This window comes from Trichosurus vulpecula, chromosome 1 (assembly GCF_011100635.1).
Source record: "Trichosurus vulpecula isolate mTriVul1 chromosome 1, mTriVul1.pri, whole genome shotgun sequence".
In the NCBI taxonomy this organism is placed as follows: Eukaryota; Metazoa; Chordata; class Mammalia; order Diprotodontia; family Phalangeridae; genus Trichosurus; species Trichosurus vulpecula.
In genome coordinates this window covers 100,063,730-100,081,693 of record NC_050573.1, presented here as the reverse complement: position 1 = coordinate 100,081,693, position 17,964 = coordinate 100,063,730, and the positions used below count along the sequence as shown (strand labels likewise).

The 17,964-nt window shown below is 34.1% G+C and overlaps 1 long non-coding RNA gene across 1 annotated transcript in view; it reads right to left on the bottom strand.

Moving 5' to 3' along the window:
- Positions 1 to 17,964, bottom strand: part of LOC118848757 — a 105,147-nt gene that overhangs the window by 48,036 nt on the left and 39,147 nt on the right. Inside the window, exon 2 of the long non-coding RNA XR_005010262.1 lies at positions 12,471 to 12,546. This is a non-coding gene — a long non-coding RNA (uncharacterized LOC118848757). The remainder of the gene's footprint in view (positions 1 to 12,470; positions 12,547 to 17,964) is intronic.

Below are 17,964 nucleotides of genomic sequence, written 5' to 3'. Positions count from 1 at the left end.
TCTCCTTCCATACATTTTAGAAATCTCTTACTGAACAAATAAAACATAAGCAGGGAAACCCTTCAGAGTTTCAGGGTTTCAGTAATTACCCTTCAGGAATAGGGTCTATAAATCTTATTTTTATTTTTAACTGAGAAAGCCCCCATATCTTGCACTCATCTTCCATAGCTACAAAATTAAACTTGTATTCCACTTATTTCTGGACTTAGGCATAGAAAGGTTTACAGAAGCTTGCCAGTTTGCTGAGATAATGTTTCTTAAGAGAACCCAGAAGGGTTTTTTCTTGTTAGTTCATATAAGCCTGCAGATTTTTCACTGATAGCAAACAGCAAACATTTCATAAAACTGATGGAAAAATTATGGAAGTATATTTTAAGTAGTCTACAAGAATCCTCGATATAATGTTATTAGTTTATACATGGATATTAGTTTATCTTTAAATCATTCAGAAAAATATATTACAACGTTTATAATCTGAAAATGCTATTGGTAGTTATAGTAATGTTAAAAAAAACATCATTTGCTTGTACTCATTTCCCTTGAACCAGAAAATTAATATTACCTTGACTACCATAATAAAAATAGTTTTAAAACTACTTTAAATCTGACAAAGAGATAATTACCAAATAGGACATAAGTATCTAATAACCAAAAGCTTCTAACAGTACTTTTTGTCCCCAAAACACCCCACAGCTGTCTGTAATAATGTTATTAGAAAGATAATGATAGATCAAATCTTTACTATGACTTTAAAAATTCAACAACCTAAAATACTGTTGCCAGATTCTATTTTAGAATGTTAATAGGCTGTTATTCCAAGTCAGCTGAAGTAAACATCCACCTCCCAGCCAATCCATGTGTTACAGCTGAGTGTAGGATGTTTACATGAACTGGAACTCAGTTTAATGGCCAGCTTATAAAACTTTTTTATTTTATTTAAGTATATTACCTATAAGAGTCAAGTTCACCTTAGGATACATATGAGATCTCATTAAAACTTCAACTTAGTAGAACATAAATTTTAAGATAGCACAACAATCAATGAAAACGACAGAAAAATTAAAAGCAATTCAAAAATGTACTTCAAATTTTGAGAATTTAGGATTCTACTTATTAAGGAAGAGTGTTATGGATACATACTGATACTCCATATACATCATGATCTGGAGACTATCTTAGACTGTATATAGAAAGAGCTAGCCACATTGTATCCTTCTCTATCCCCCCATCACTACCCCCCAACCATTCTACTATATACATGGATGTGTATACCCTTTGTCCTGCCCCAAACTGTCTTGGGTTTTCATGTGTATTGTGTTGTTCTAGTTCAAGGATGCTCTCCTTCCTTCCCCCTCAGGATTTTCACATATATTTAGCCGATTTTTCATTCAAAGTCTTGTTGCTTCTGTTTCAGGTAATCTCTTATAGGAAAGAACACTAGATTAGCATATAGAAGACCACGGTTCAATACCTTGGATAAATTAGTTCGTCTCGAGGCATGTTAGCTTCTTTATCTGAAAATGAGGGGCCAGGGGTGGGGGCGGGTATTGGACTCGATTATCTTTAAGATTCTTTCTAATTCTAAACCCTATGATCTTTCTCATAGTAGATATGATACCTTTCTTCCTCCTCTCTTCTCAGTCTTGCTAAGCTAGTTTAGGTGGGAAAAAATCCCTCTTCATTCCATGAGTCAAATATGATCCTATTCTAAGAAAAAGGGCAAGAATTAAGTTTAAAGTAAAATTATATGTAGAACAAAAGCCTAACTTTCCAGAAGTACCCAAAAGTTCCTTGATGCCTATCTCTTCATTATTTTCTAATTAAAGGAATTTTTTTATCCAACTGTCAGTACCCAAAATTTAAAAAAAATACCTATTTCATTGTTTAATTATCAGCTTTACAAAAGGATTATATACCTTTTAAAAAATAGCCACATCAAAAAAAGAAAAATAAAAAAATATGGGGAACCTAGGTGGTGCAGTGAGTAGAGCACCAGCCCTGGAGTCAGGAGGGCCTGAGTTCAAATCTGGCCTCAGACACCTGACACACTTACTAGCTGTGGTGACCTTGGGCAAGTCACTTAACCCCAATTGCCCTGCCTTCCCCCCTCAAAAAAAGAAGATTGGAAAATAGCCACATCATAAAACTTCCCATTACCCACACCAATGGAAGGAAGTTGTGATTGACGTAATTCCAAAATAGCAAACAAACAAAAAAGTTGTTCAATTTGCCTTACCTTGACAATTGGTTATGTCAAGGGTAAGATTAAAATCAGTTTGTATGTTGTGTGCACATGTAGATTTAGTAACTTTTGGGGTATAATTCCAAATTACTTTTCAGAATGGCTGGATCAACAGCTCCATCAACAGTGCATTAAGCATACCTGCTTCTCCATAACCCCTCCAACAGTTGTCATCGTTTTCTCTCATCTTTGTCAATTTAATGGATGTGAAGTAGAACCTCAGAAATGACTGAATTTGCTTTTTTTCTTCTTATTAGTGATTGAGAACATTTTCTTCCCATGATTTTTGATAGCCTGGGTATCTTGCTTTAAAAAGTCTGTTCAAAATTGCCTAACCAATTATCGATTGGGGAATAGTTTGTTCTTATACAGCTGAATCCATTTTTATGTGTCTTTGATATAAGACCTTTATCAGAGAAATTTGCTGCAAAGGTTTTTTTTTTTCCCCAGTTAACTAGTTCTCTAAAAAAAATTTTGATTTCCTGTAATCAAAATTGTCTTTTTAATCTTCTGTAATCTTCTTTCTCATTTGCTTATTAACTCTTCATCTTATCCACAGTTGAAAAAATATTTTCCCCCTTGCTCTATAAATTTGTTTATGAAACGATGTAAAACATATCCATTTAAAGTTTATCTTGCTATATGGTATGAGACATTGGTCTAAACCTAATTTCTGCTAGACTGCTTTCTAGTTTTCCCATAAGTTTTTATCAAACAATGAGTCTTTCCAGAAAATAGGATATTTAGATTTGTTGAACACTATTTGCTTCTTTGTGCTATATATCTCTAACGGAACTTCCTAGATCGCCTTCCCATTTTTTTTCCTCTAACATAATCCCTTGAGATTCTTGACCTTTTGTTCCTCCAGATGAGTTTCATTAATATGTTTTCTAGCTCTACAAAAAAGTAATCTTTTGGTAATTTGATTGCTAAGGTAAGTACTTAATATGTTCAAGGCACCGTGCTAAACATTCTGCTTTGTACATGGAATAATACAATGAGTACATGGCTCATAATCTGGAGAAATACCTTTAAGTTTTGGCTGTACTACTTTCTAGCTGTACGGCCCTGTTGACTCTCCCAAGTCTTGGTTTCCTTATATATCAAAAAGAAAAATAAAAAGCATAATAATATCTGTCTTACATTGCTTACATCATCAGCAAGAGATCTGAAAAAGATAACGTATGTAAAATGTTTTCTATTAAATGCCACATAAATTGTTATAAATACATTAAGCAAAAAAGTAGAAACAATATGTGATTTTGAATTTGAATTAATCCTTCACTTTTTGAATTACACACATCTGGATAAACGAGGGCTATTAGAAACGACTTTCAACTGACAAGGTTATTTATTTTTCTAACAAAAAAATTTCCTAATTGAAAATGAGCATTTGGTTATTTGATTTTAATAAATTATTTCCAAATCATCTTAAAACACATTTTAGTAAAAAAATTAAGTTTAAGAGAATTCATTTAAAGACAAAACTAGATTAAAAAAAGGAATCCTAAGTGACAAAATTTCTCATGCTTTCTATTTAACCTGAACATTCTCTATTTTCCCCAAAGCAATAATTAGTCCAAGGCTGCTAAGAAACGCATTAATTTCATATTACAAATAACTTAATGGTATATGACAAACAATTTAAAAGAATCTTTTCTAAGACATGTTGATGTAAATGATAAATAATCTTGATTACTTAAGTTATGGTAAGGCTTGCCATCTTCAAATAGGAAAACTTCAAATCATTTACAGAATACTTGAGGTCATAGTTAAAGTCACCTAAATAAGGGTAGCGAGAACTATAGCTGACAAAGAATTTATTTTATCTCATTAGGCCTGAATAATGTAGAACAAATGCTATTTAACACCAACTATACTATTTATCCTGCAGTACACAGAGACAACAGAACCATCTGAGCATAGTATGTCAACTTTAATGAAGTTCAACCCTTTTTGTTTAGAAAAATATTTATCTTATACACAACTCTATAAAGTATATAGTTGTTAACACATATGAATACATGAAAAAATAAACTTCTAAATTAAGATTTTCACAAATGAATAATTTTTGATATAATATGTTAGAGCAGAATCTGACATGTGCATATGTAAAAATTTAGGTCCTTAATTCGCTGGGACATATATAGTACTAAACATTCTAATACCAGGAAAACAAAAAATAAATTGCTTTATCAAGAGACTATCAAGAAGTGAAATTTGATGGAAAGTGGCATAGACTGAGATTTCTTACTCTAATACCTTGAAATATCTGCTTTGAAGTAAACAAAGGAAAAATCTGGACACTATCCTTCTCAAAAAAAAAAAAAGAAAGAATGTTATTAGAATACTATACTGTTAGAGTTCAAAGAGATCTTACAGGACACATCTAGTCCAACCCATAACTGAAAGAAAAGTCCATTCTACAACATTCCTTTGAACAAACTATACCACTGGATGGTTTTAAAGATGGCTACGAGTTGGTGCTTTGGAAATCCATAGTTTCAATACCACGGGTCCCTCACTACCACCACAACCAATGAAGATGAAAACCCCTCTGTGCTTTCTCATAATGACTCACATTCATATTTTTCTGAAATTCTTCCATAAGGAAGAGTGTTAAAATAAACATCAAATCAAATATGTATTAAGCCTTAAGCACCTCAAAAAGTTCATATTCTTTGAAGGGAAAAAGAAGATGCTTTGCAAACCTTACAATGCTATAGAATTGTGAGCTATTATTAGTATTAACAATGTAATACAACAGGTGAATATAACGTCATTAATACATACAAATAAAAATATCTTGTAGTTCAGGGAGAAAGGATGCTTGTTAAAATGTTTGCTTGAATTATTATGACTTTAAATAGTTAATTATCAGAATTTTAAGGGTAAGGGTGAGAAAGAAATAGTATGATATAGTGGAAAGGGACCTGGCTTTAAAACCAGAAGATCTGAATTCAAATTCTCCCCTTTTTATTGTCTGGGTGAACTGGATTAAGTCATATAACTTCTTAGTACTCTAGGCCAAAGGTGTCAAATATGAGGTGCAGTCACATGCAGACCATAACACACTTAAGCTGTCTGAATCAGATTAAAGTGTAATTTGGAAATATTTAACAAAATAAATAAAAAATACAATAAAACATAGAGCATGTTAACATATGGTGTTCTAAGTCAATATGTGTCAGCAAGGATCCTTATGTACAGTTTAGGGTCCTTTGTTTCTATCTGACATCACTGCTCTAGGCAACTCTCTGAAAGCATATATACCTTATAGAAATGGCATCAACATGAATTTATTAAGGTAGTTTCTTTATCTGGGAGTTCCCTGTATCAGTTAAATCACAGATCCAGTCCATATCCCATGTATAAAGGTAGGAACCATGTTTTTAGCTCAAGTAGGTGTGGTACTTAATATATTTCCATGTGCAAAAAATGCCTAACAATTGATAAGCCAGGGTTTTATTGAAGAGATTTCAAATAAATTAAGAAGCCATTATGACTAAAGAATGGAAAAAGGAAAATAAGGTATTGAGCAAAAACATCTTTCAATATATACATTTATTAGTCAATAATAGTTATTGAATAATCCTATGTACTTTGTGTAAAGACATAATTTTGGTGAATTTAAAACCTAAAGTACAGTAGAGGAAAAGAAGCGAGACAAAAGAACCAGGATCATATACGTGAAAAATGCTTTAGAAACATACCAAAGATATAGATAAAGAACTAACTAAATCTATGATCCTATGGATGTTTTTAGAGTTGAAAGAGATCTTAGAGAACATCTGATACAAACTCTTCTTTAGATAAATTAGACACCTGAGGTCCAGAGAGGTTAAGTATCTTTCTCCAGGTCACATAGGTTAATAAATAGAAACCCAGGATTTGAAATCTAGTCCTCTGACCAAATCTAACTCTCAGTTGTGAACAAGGCAACGAAGAGTTGTTGGAGTTGTCTGAAGTAAGGTGTTTTGGGGCTAGGAAGGCTTCACAAAGAGGCATATGATCATAGTTATAAAGGTCAGAGTGACAATTTGGCTGAAAGAGGTGGACACCTCTGCCAGGGGGAATGTGGTTTTTCATGGACTGAAGGTAAGAACAAATACCCAAAGAGAAGATGATTTACCTGGCATGCAAAAAAATAGAATAAAGAATAATATTGATTAATCTGATGTGGAAAATGAGATTATGGCTGAAATGAGGCTAGAAAATGGTAACAGATAAGAGAGTTTTGAAGCACACACTGTTGACTAATTGGCTTACTAACAGCTGTAATATTATGTTACACAGCTGGAATCTGGTCAACAATTCCATTACTCTACCATTTTTTTTAAAATTTTCAAATCCTGACACTGAGTAAAATTCCTCATTGCAAGCTGCAGAAAAAAACTACTAAGGAAAGAACTAAATTCATTCCTTGGTAATATAATAAAAATGTTTAAAGAAGAAAAATCAGTACAGATAAACTCTGGCATAACTGGAAATATAAGGAGTAACAGAGAAAGCTTACTTTCATGACATAATCAGAAAGGTATCCAGGATGAAAATATGACTGGAGTTGCAGAAAAAAAAACAACTAAAGTCTTAAGAACTCTGAGGAATATGCTTTTTATTCTATTTATAATTACAAAATGTTGTTGATCTAACTTACAATTAAGTGCTATCACGTTGTAAACAACAATACAAACAGAACACATGGGGTAAAGAAACACAACTTAGTACTTCTAAATGTTTCCATACTCTTCTCATCCTCTCCAGCACTGCTCCTTATGCAAAGAAGAGATCTTGAAGGGGACATATAATTGCAACATGATGATGTTTGTGATTAGCCGGTAGCAGCAAACATCTGACTGAAAGCTTGGCTGTGTCTTACAGCTTCCAGTCGGGGATGTTTACAACAACAGACTTTCATTGCCAATTACAAACTCGATGTATTGCTATAAACTTATTATTATTTTCAAATTCCTCTTTTACTTATAAAATTTTTTGTGTGTGTTAAATAACACTCATGTAAAAACCAGGATAGAAAAGCTACAGTTAAATATTGTTAACATAACAGGAAAAAGTCTAACAATGTTACTTTTCAAAAAGAAGCTAATGAGAAAACTGGATTTGAATATGACTGCAAATATTAAATATACTTATTTTTCATTGTGGATATCATATAATGATCTTACATAACAATGAAGATGCAGCTCTTTTCCTAATTGCTTGCTAGGAAAAAAATTAGAGATACTATTACTTTCTCTCCCCAAACTGTTTGGCGGCAGGACTGAAGTAGATGATCGCCAAAACCCCTTCTAACTCTTAATATTTTATGATATGATAAATTATCAAATTATAACCAAAGTTAACCATTCTGAACTTCCCCTAATAGAGTATGCCCTTTAATTTGACTTGTTTTTATGATACTGATGATAAGATTTATTATCTATAATAACCTTCCATCCACCTCCCTATTGTGATCAACAGCATTAATAGGTCTTTAGAGGTTAACTTTATCTTTTTTTTTCCCCCACAGGGTCACCAGACAGGTTGAACAAGTACCCTAGTACACTGGTCTCCAATGAAGAACAAGGGAGCTGTGGCACTATACTAGGGAGGTATTGTGGCTTAACTCCAAGTGGTGTGTGAATAACCAAGATAAAAGTGAGGTGGATACAGTGCTGGACCTGAAGTCAGGAAGGTTCAAATCTAGCAGGAGACATGTCAAATACCTACTAGCTGTGTTATTCTGAGTAAGTTATTTAACCTGTCTCAGTTTCCTCATCTGTAAAATGGGGCTAACAATAGCACCTACCTCCCAGGATGGTTGTGAGGATAAAATGAAGTAACATTTGTAAAGTGTTATGTAAATCTGGAAGCAAAAATTAAAACGCCAGCCACAGATCTAACCTCCAGATCTCCTAGTAGTTGAGGCAACTCTGCACTTAGGTCCAAATGACTATTGAGTAAGAACTTTAACTCCCTCCTTCCTTTTCATTTTGGGTAGAAGAGAATGAGTTACAGAAGATGAACAGGGACAGCTAGACTGTGATCTAGGCAGCGCTTGTAAAACTGGGGGTCATGACCCCATACTGAAGGGGTTGCAAGTAGAAAAAAGTTTAAGCCCTGAAGAGCACAGACACCATTACATTATCTTTTTACTTCAAACCTATCTCCCAGACTTCCCTATATTACTGTTCCAAAGGTACCACCAACCTTCCACTCACCCATGTTTTCAGAATCTTCGTCATCTCTGACTCATCGTCCCTACACACACACACACACACACACACACAAAATTAGTTGCCCAATCTTGTCACTTCTTCCTCCTTATCACTCACATCTGTCCCCTTTTTCTACCTATGTGGTCAACATCCTACTATGGGACCCATATTATCTTCCAGAGATGACTGTAATAACCTTCTAATTGGTCAGCCTGCATCATGTCTCTCCTCTCTAATTCATCCTTCACAGTGATGACAAAGTGATCTTCCTTAAACACAGATGTGACCATGTCACTCCCCTACTCAATAAACTCTAACAGCTTACTACGGATCAAGTATTATTTCATTTTTATCTCACCCTTTTTCATTTGTATTTTTATATAAGTTTCATAATGTACAGAATTACTAGCACAAAACATGTATATAATTTAGAAATAAGTAAACATATGCTGGGGGTGTATTCTCAAAAGCTTTTGTATGACAGGGCTATGACATCGAAAGAGTTTGAAGACCATTGCTCAAGTAGCTCAGGGGAATGGTGTATATATACATAGCATACCTGAATATCAGCAAGGCATTTCACCAAATCTTTGCAAATAACTTGGAGGGAGAGCTATAATAAAGTATCCTCGTAATTTATTGTTTGTCCTATGCTACTTAACATTTTAATCTATGATTTGGATTTATTCTTGCAGAAAACACATAACAGAATTGGGATTTAAAAAAAGATCCCAAGTCTGGAATAAAAGACTTGATCTTGGGTTCAACAATCAACTGCAATTATATAATGTAGCTGGAAAATAATAATAAGAGCTAGCATTTATATAGCACTTGCTTTATAAACATTAATTTGATGACAAATCCCTGTGAAAATGGATAGGTTTTAGGTAATCACAAGCTCGATTTGAGTCCACCCTATGACATGGAAACCAAAAAAGGCTATAGATCTTAGACTATATTCAGGGGGACCCGCTGATCCCAAAAAAGGTGATAGTCCCATTGTATTCTGCCCTAATCATACCACACCTGAAACACTGTGTTCACTTTTTATTTTACAATCTCTAGGGCACAGCATGGTGGTAAATAAGTACTTGTGAAATTGAATCCACAAATAGGGAGGATACAGATAAGTTAGAAAGCATCCAAAGGAGGGTAAAGAAGATGGTAAGAGCACTTGACACTATGGTATAAAAAGTCGAGTTGAAGGAATTAGACATGCTTAACCTAGAGAAACTAAGACAGATAACTATTATCAAATACACGAAGGACTGTCAATTGGGAGAAGGAAAAAAATTTGTCTCTTGCTTAGTTCCAGAGGGCAAGACAATGGGTAAAAGTTGCAGAGGCTGTTACTGAAACTCAATACGAGAAAAAATTTCCTAAGAACAAGAGTGGTCTAAACTTGGGGCAAGCTGCTTCAGAACACAGTGAGTTTTTCATTCAGAGACAGGATGACTACTCATCTGTCAAGGATACTATAGATAAGATGTTTGTTCAGTTACCAGGATGGACGATGTGGAATCTGAGGCCTCTTACTTAGGTTCTAGATTTAATGTATGTGTAAGACAGGGTAACCAGGTCTAGGGATACAAACCAGCATTATGGAATTGAGGAAGCAAACTGAACTATATTACCTTACCCTTACTACCTGAAATTATCACATTACCTGAACTATTTTCCTAATGGGAGCAATGTGGAATAGGTTCTGCAGTTGCTTTTGTTGAAACAGGTATATGGACTTGGAGTCATAAAACTTGGGTTTTAGTTCCAGCTGCCACTCGTTACCCATATGATCTTGAGTAAATTGTCTGACTTCTTTGAATCTCAGTTTCTTTATCTCTAAGATGGAGATGGTAATATCTGTATTATCTATCAGCGATGTTGTGAGAAAAAAAAGTTCCTTTCAATTTCCCTAATCATACAACCGCTGCCCTTGTTAAAGGCCTGACCACCTCTGATTTGGTGACTATCCAGCCTTCTTTTCTCCCTGCTTCTGGTCTCTTCCTTTTCCAACTGAAACTCCAAATAGCTGCCTAATTAATATCCTGAGGCACTTAATAATGTTTGTTGAATTAAATAAAGTGACCATATCCCTTCCCTCCTGCAAAGTTTTGAGTGGTTCCCTCTTGTCACTAGGATAAAACATAACCTTTTTGGCCTGACGTTTAATGCCCTACAATATCTGGCTTTAAACAGGCATTTCCAAACCTTATTTCATATTATTTTACAGACTCTATTTAATCATTTAAGCCTAGTGCCAGGCTTGGCACACAGAAGGCACCTAATAAATGTTTGTTGATTGATACCTTCAAGCTAAAGTGGATTGTTCTATGTTTTTTCAAACTTGAGCTAAATATTCCATTTCCTGCTGCCATGTGAGAGAGAAGTTGGCTCCACACGACTGAAAATGCAAACTCCCCTATCTGTGCCTCTTGGCATTCTTATCTTCCTAGGAAGCTCAGCTCTATTCCCTCAGTTTTTAGCGCTCTCTCTCTTTCCTCAGATTACTTCGTGTTTTACATATTTGTGCACTTTCTATGCTGAACGAAGGGGTTATTTGTTTTTTAGCACGCTATTATTAGGGGCTTAACAAATGCTTGTTGGATTGAAAGTGCTTTGTAACATGTAAAGCACTATAGAAATGAGCAATTAGTATTCTGAAAAGTGCAGGAGATGAGATCTAAATAAAAGCTGAAATATTTGAATTCCAATACCAGCCAAAATGTGTCCTATAATTTAATGATTTTTTTATCCAGACTTGTGATTTCATAAATCCTTCCACCAAAGGAGATCAGTAATTGTATCTATATTCTTGGATTTGCCTAGGGTCTTGAGAGGAGAAGCGCCTAGCTCAGTTGCACAGCTAGAACATCTGAGTTAAGTTTGTCAAATTTTGACTGATTTGAACCCAGGTCTTTGTGACTCTGAGGCTTGCTCTCTTCACCCACTATACCAGACTGCCTCATTTAATTTCATGAATGTGAATATGAAAAGAGAACCTTTCAAAATAAATACAAGTTGTCTTAAAAACAAAATTAGACCTGTCTGAGGTTAAATTACAGGGAAAATTTCTAAAACCTATTTTCTTTTACCCTAGGAATGTATAAAATGCAAACTCAAAAGCAGCATACAAAGTATAACATAAATCTACTGAAGAAAAAAGTATCTAGTATTTTGAGCATATGACAAGGATGACTGCCCTGTAAGCTACCACTTTTTTCCTTCCTTCGAAAAACTATACAGAAGCTATCATTCCAGGTACTGACAACCATATGTTAACATTAAAACGTGGTTTTCCAATATAAAAAACTTTTTGTTCATATGATGTAAATAATTCTGGCCGTTATGGGAGTCATGTTAAGATTAATGAAAAAACTACATGCACTCTCTATGGTTAGTAATTTGACCTTCATTGTTTTTGAGAACAAATACTTTTAAAAATCCAGTGGCCATTTACAATAAAGTCACCTTTGTCTGCTCTACAATTGAAAAATTCCAGGTTTAAATTGCAAAGAAACAGTTGTTTCATGCAGAAGTAGGCACATGGTATTTGACTAATTAGGCTGCTGAGCATTAAGCTGCACCGAACCATTTATTACAAGAGTCTCTTTAAAACATTTATTTCTTTAAAAATCAGTGAAGGTTAACACAATGTCACCTATTTAAGTGGTAGGAAAAAGATAGAATTTCTCCCTTCTTATAGCTTAAAAAAAAAAAAAAAAGGATTTCTGTACCACAGTCATTATACTTAATAAGGGGAAATAGAAAGTTACCCTTGGTCATAAAATCACAGAATTGTATTAAATTTCACAATATTGTAAAATCCTATTATTAAAGTGGATTACCATACTAGCATTTTTACACTGTGGACCAAATTATGTCCCTTTGGCACATGGTTATATACAAAGAAAATCATGTAGTCTAAAGATTTATTAGAATCACCAGAGTTCTAGCAAAAGTGCCCCCACAAGAAGTCACCCAGTTTCCCACCTGAACTAGGGCATTGAACTTACCACTTCAAACTGTGAAACAGTATCTCCTTAAAAACTCTGCTTTTTAACTTCCATACACTGGTCCAAGTTCTGCCCTCTGCAAAATATATTTTAGGTGTTTAATGAATATTTCATTAATAGAATCTCTTTCACTGTAATACATAACACTCTTATCAGTCACCCATCTCTACCTGTAAGTCCCAAAGCTACCATCAACCTCAGTAAAAGATGACTTGTAGGCACATTCTGAAACACCAGAATTCAGTATTACATTTTAAACTTTGATGTGAGATAATTCTACCAGTTCCCCTACCATCTTATATGTTAAATAACTAATTTTTCCACTAGCACCAACTTCAAGCTTTCTCCTATATTACCATTCTTACCACTTTGGACATAACTGAAGATATGTTCATAAACTCCCCAGAATCTGTATTCCTATTCAATAAAGTAGCCCTACCCCAACCTGACTGATCCTTCATTTAGTGTGTTCCATAATGTACTTTGGGAAATCCCACTCTATTGTTTACAATTTTTTAAAATAAATTTAACTTTCATTTTTACATCACTTTCATTTCTGAATGTACCTCTTCCCAATGCCTCATTTATAACAAAATAAAATCTTCCCTACCAACAAGAAGGTTGTATTCTAACTGGGGAAATAACATGTAAACATATACAGATACACACGAAAGAGATGCAAGATGATTTGGGGGACAGTGAAGGAGACATTATTAGTAGCTGGAGGGCCTTAGGAAAGACTTCCTATATAAAGCAGCATTTGAACTAAGTCTTGAAAGAAACTAGACAGTCTAAGAGGTAGCATCAAGTAAATACATATTCTAAGCATGGTAGAAAACCATAGCAAAGGCAGGGATAGGAAATGGAATGTGGCATATAAGGAAGAGTAAAAAGGCCAGATCTGCTCATCAGCAACGAGGGAGAACATAAAAAGTGATGAGGAAATATTTAAAAAGTATAAATACTAACAATATCAAGAGAAAAAAGCTTCAAAGTCTAGCACACAAGCAAATAGAGAAGATCCTAAAACCAGAAGAAGAATTAGTAAAACCTCAAAGGATACAAAGTTCTTTTAACAAATATAACATGAAGGAAAGTAAATTAACAGTATCTGATGAAATACAAAAAACTGGACTCCCTAGAGAACACAGAACAACAAGAAACTCCAGAATGATTTGCAGAGAAATGAAACAGAGGAGAAACCAGGGATAAATACCGGTCAGAAAGTGGTATTTTCAAAGCATAATTTTAAAAACAATTAGCAGATTAAAAAAAATTGGATCCATGATAGCAAATCTGTATTTACATTTGAGACATTACTAGATTTGGAACCCACAAAGTGGAGGAAAACCTGTAGAAGTGAGGTAAAAGTCACCAATGTTAAACACACACACACACACACACACACACACACGAACTCTAAATAAGCCAAAGCACCTGATTTTGAAAAAAAGAATGTTTTCAACAGAAATCACTCCCAAAAGAACATGATTAAAACATGAATATCTCAATGCAGGCAATAACAGAAAAAAACTGAACATTCTGAATACATACAACAAAGCAAGGCCTGAGAGACTAAGGGTTATGACTTGGAAAGAAACAACCTTGTCCTTCAAATTCTAAGACATTAACTGGGTAAATTGGACAATTTCAACGACAAAACAAAATTTTGCAAGTGAACATGAGAAAAGCTTTCAAGTATAAAGGTAAAGAAATACAAATAATTTTTTTATTATCCTGATATATCATAGAATGTAATGGAATAACATATTCTGAAAAGCAAAGAAGCTCAATCTACAACCCAAAATGACATACACTGCAAATATGAGATTAAATATTAAAAAAAAAGAAATGGATATTCCAACAAACAAGTGGCATTTGAAACATTTCTGGAGGAAAAAAAAAAGAACATCTGATTTATAAACATCCCAAACAAAAGCAGCAACAATAAAATACATAAAAGTAGAAGAAAGGTAAGTAAGAATAAAAGTCAAGAATAAATAAAATCAATGATCTCATGTTAAGAGGTTACTTAAAAGAAGAGAAAGATTGACCTATGGGATAAAAGGGGGGCAATAGCCAAAAAAGATTTAAGTAGAATTTAAAGAATGGGGAGATGTAAAAGTTGAAAAAATGAAATTATATGAACACATTATTGTTTATAGGAACTTTCTGCCTTTCACTCTAATGAACACCACATTAATATTAACAAGCTCTCCTATATACCTGAACTTTCCCTTCCAAATCCTTTTCCCTTCAAGTTTTAACTAAAACACAGCTTTTTCCTGAGGACAAATAATTCTTAAAACCCTCAACTGAGGACCATTTCTCTCTACCTCCAGATGTTTCACAGGTCCAGTAGAAACACTATAATTCTTCCTTCCTCCCCACTCTTGCTACTTCCATACCATTTCTCAATAGCTTTTCCTCTATCAAGATTCCTCAACAGTTTCCTCCTTTGACATCTGTATCACTTATTTAAACCACTCTTTCAGCATGCTTGTTGCTATTATCTACCTATTTCCAAGTTATTTATTTTCCCAAAGATTTTAATTAAGTCTTCCACTCCATACCATTCCCTTGTCATCACCTCTAAGATGCTGATCACACTCAAAATGCCCCTTCCAGATAAACCTTTTACCTCACTTCAGCTAACTACTGCCATGACAAAAGTTCAGACACCACTTCTAAGGGCATCGGTGTTAAAATTCTATTCTTTCATATCTCCCCCTTTCCCACCACTCTTTAACTCACATTAAACTTCATCTTTATACTTATCAGGACTTCAGTTTCCCATGTTTCCTTCCTTCTCTTTCCATCCTAGCATCATTTACCTCCAAACCCAGCAGTAGTTCCATCATGTACTTCTTTTAATGTAACACTAGCAATGACAGTAGAATTTCTTTCACATGTCCACACCCTTTTGCTATACCACCCACCATTCTCAATCTGCTTATTTTCAACACTGGGTTACCCCCCATCAGCTCCTCTCTTCTGGAGCTTCTTAGAATCTCCATTTTCCTTCAAGGCTCACTTGAGTTTCTACTTCTATATGAAGACTTTCCTGAATGACAAGCTGCCTTTTCCCTCAACATTATTTTGTCTCTCCATAGAGCTATTCACATGTATGTCTCTCCTTGCTATGTTAATTATAAACTTCTTGAATGCAGGGACTATTTGACCTTAGGTTTTGTTTTTCCAGAGCCTAACAAATTGGCTGGTTCACGGCAGGCACTTAGTAGATGCCTGTGACTGACTGGGCCGTAATATACACCTAGACACTAACAAAACTGAGTGGATTTCACTATCAAAAGTGTATGATGTGGAACTGGTCAACCATCCTGGAAAGAAAATTGGACTATCTTCAGAAATTAATTACACTTTGACCCAGAGATAACATTAGTAGGCATATAAGCCAAGGAGGGTGATTTAAAAAAAAAGTTACATATAAACCAAAAACATGTATAGCAGTATTTTTTGTAGTAGTATACAACTGAAAACAAAACAGATGCCCACTGATAATAGCTAAGCAAACTGTGGTACATGAATGTAATGGAATATTATTGTGGTGAAGAAAAAATGAATACAAAGACTAGAGAGGGATGGGCAAACATAAATTGATGCAAAGTGAAGTAAAGAGAAACAGGAGAACAGGAGACACAATGACAACACCACAAATAGAAAGAATAGAAAGTATGGGCGTGGAACACTGCATATAATGCTAGACCTGATTGATATGTTGGCTAGCTTTGCTGTATGGTTGTTTCCTCTGCTTTTATATTTTCTACTATAAGGAGGGGAGAAGGAGGGATATATTTGGAAATAAAGGTATAAAAACAATAGATAGACTAAAGCTAAAATTAAAATGTTTTCATGTATAATCTCACCTGGGATGAGTACTACTCAGTAATTCCACTCTTCTCTTGTTTCCTCATTTACATAGGATCAGTACTACTCACTAATTCTACTCTCTTCTTGTTTCCTCATTTAGAGCAAGGATTCTAAATCTTTTCCTCTCAAAACCCACACACAACACAAACTCCCACATTCATAATAGATAACTTAGCCTCCAAGTTCCCATACTTTTACTTCCCTCTGCCATTCTGAATGATCTTCCCTGCTCCTTTTCACCAATAGTACATAGATTTGGGGAGGAAATGGATTTTAGAAAACATCTAGTCCATCCCTACTGTTGTAATAATGAGTACATGTACAGCAAGATAAAGTCACTTATTTAAGGTCACATAAGTAAGTAGTAAGATAGAGAGCTAGGATATGAACCCAAATTCTTCAATTTAGAATCTACTGCTGGAGCTCTTTTTGTGATGGCTAAGAACCGGAAATCAAAGGGATGCCTATGAATTGGGGAATGGCTAAACAAGCTATGGTATACGAGTGTGGTGGAATATTATTGTGCTATAAGAAATGACAAGCAGGATGCTTTCAGAAAAACCTGGAAAAACTTGCATGAACTGATGCAAAGTGAAGTGAACAGAACCAAGAGAACATTGTACACAGTAACAGCAATGTTGTACAATGAAGCATCATAAATGACTTAGCTATTTTCAGCAATACAATGATCCAAGAGAATTGCAAAGGACTAATGATGAAGCATACTATCTGCTTCCAGAAAAAGAACTGATATTGTTTGAATACTGACTGAAGCATGCTATTTTTCACTTTCTTTCTTTCTTATATTCAAGTTTTTTTTTGTACAAAACAACTCATGTGGAAATGTTTTACATGATTGCACATATATAATTTATATGTGATTGTTTACTGTTGGGGGGGGTAAAGGGAGGGAGGAATAGAACTTGGAACTCAAAACAAAAAACATGTTAAAAAATTGTTTTAAGATGTAAATAAAATACGTAAAGATGTGTTTTTAAAAAAAAGAATTCACTGCTAGTTATGTCTATATCTTTGTGTTTTGACAGTAAGTTCCAGGGGAGGAGACAAACTGTCTTATACCACTAACAATGTTCTGCACAAAGGTACTTATTGGCTTATTTTTCATTTAAATTCACTGTAAAGGTAATAGGCTAACAACTCACATATAGCTCATGAATCAGAAGGTAAAGATAAAAATAGACTGGAAGGAAGAGAAATAATCAAAAGAACAAAGAACAATTTTTTGGGAAAAGGCACAGTAAAAGAAAATAAAAATAATAAACCAGAAGATTTGGAAGTAATCAACTGAATAAGGAAAAAGAAAAGAAGTGGAGGAATAGATAACTAAATAAAAAAATCAAAAAATGTAATACTTTTAAGTAAAATCCAAGAATTACAGAAAGTAGACAATCATGAAAAGAGATGGGGGAGGGGAATCTGTGAATAGGTTAGTCTCAAAGTAGTCTAAGTAAATTTAATTAAAAACAAAGTAATAATATAAAAATTAAATAGTAAAGAAAATAAAACACAAGTCTAATAATGTAGGAAACAATCCAATAAAATAAAAATGAGTAGAAGAATAAATACAAGAAATATCATAAAG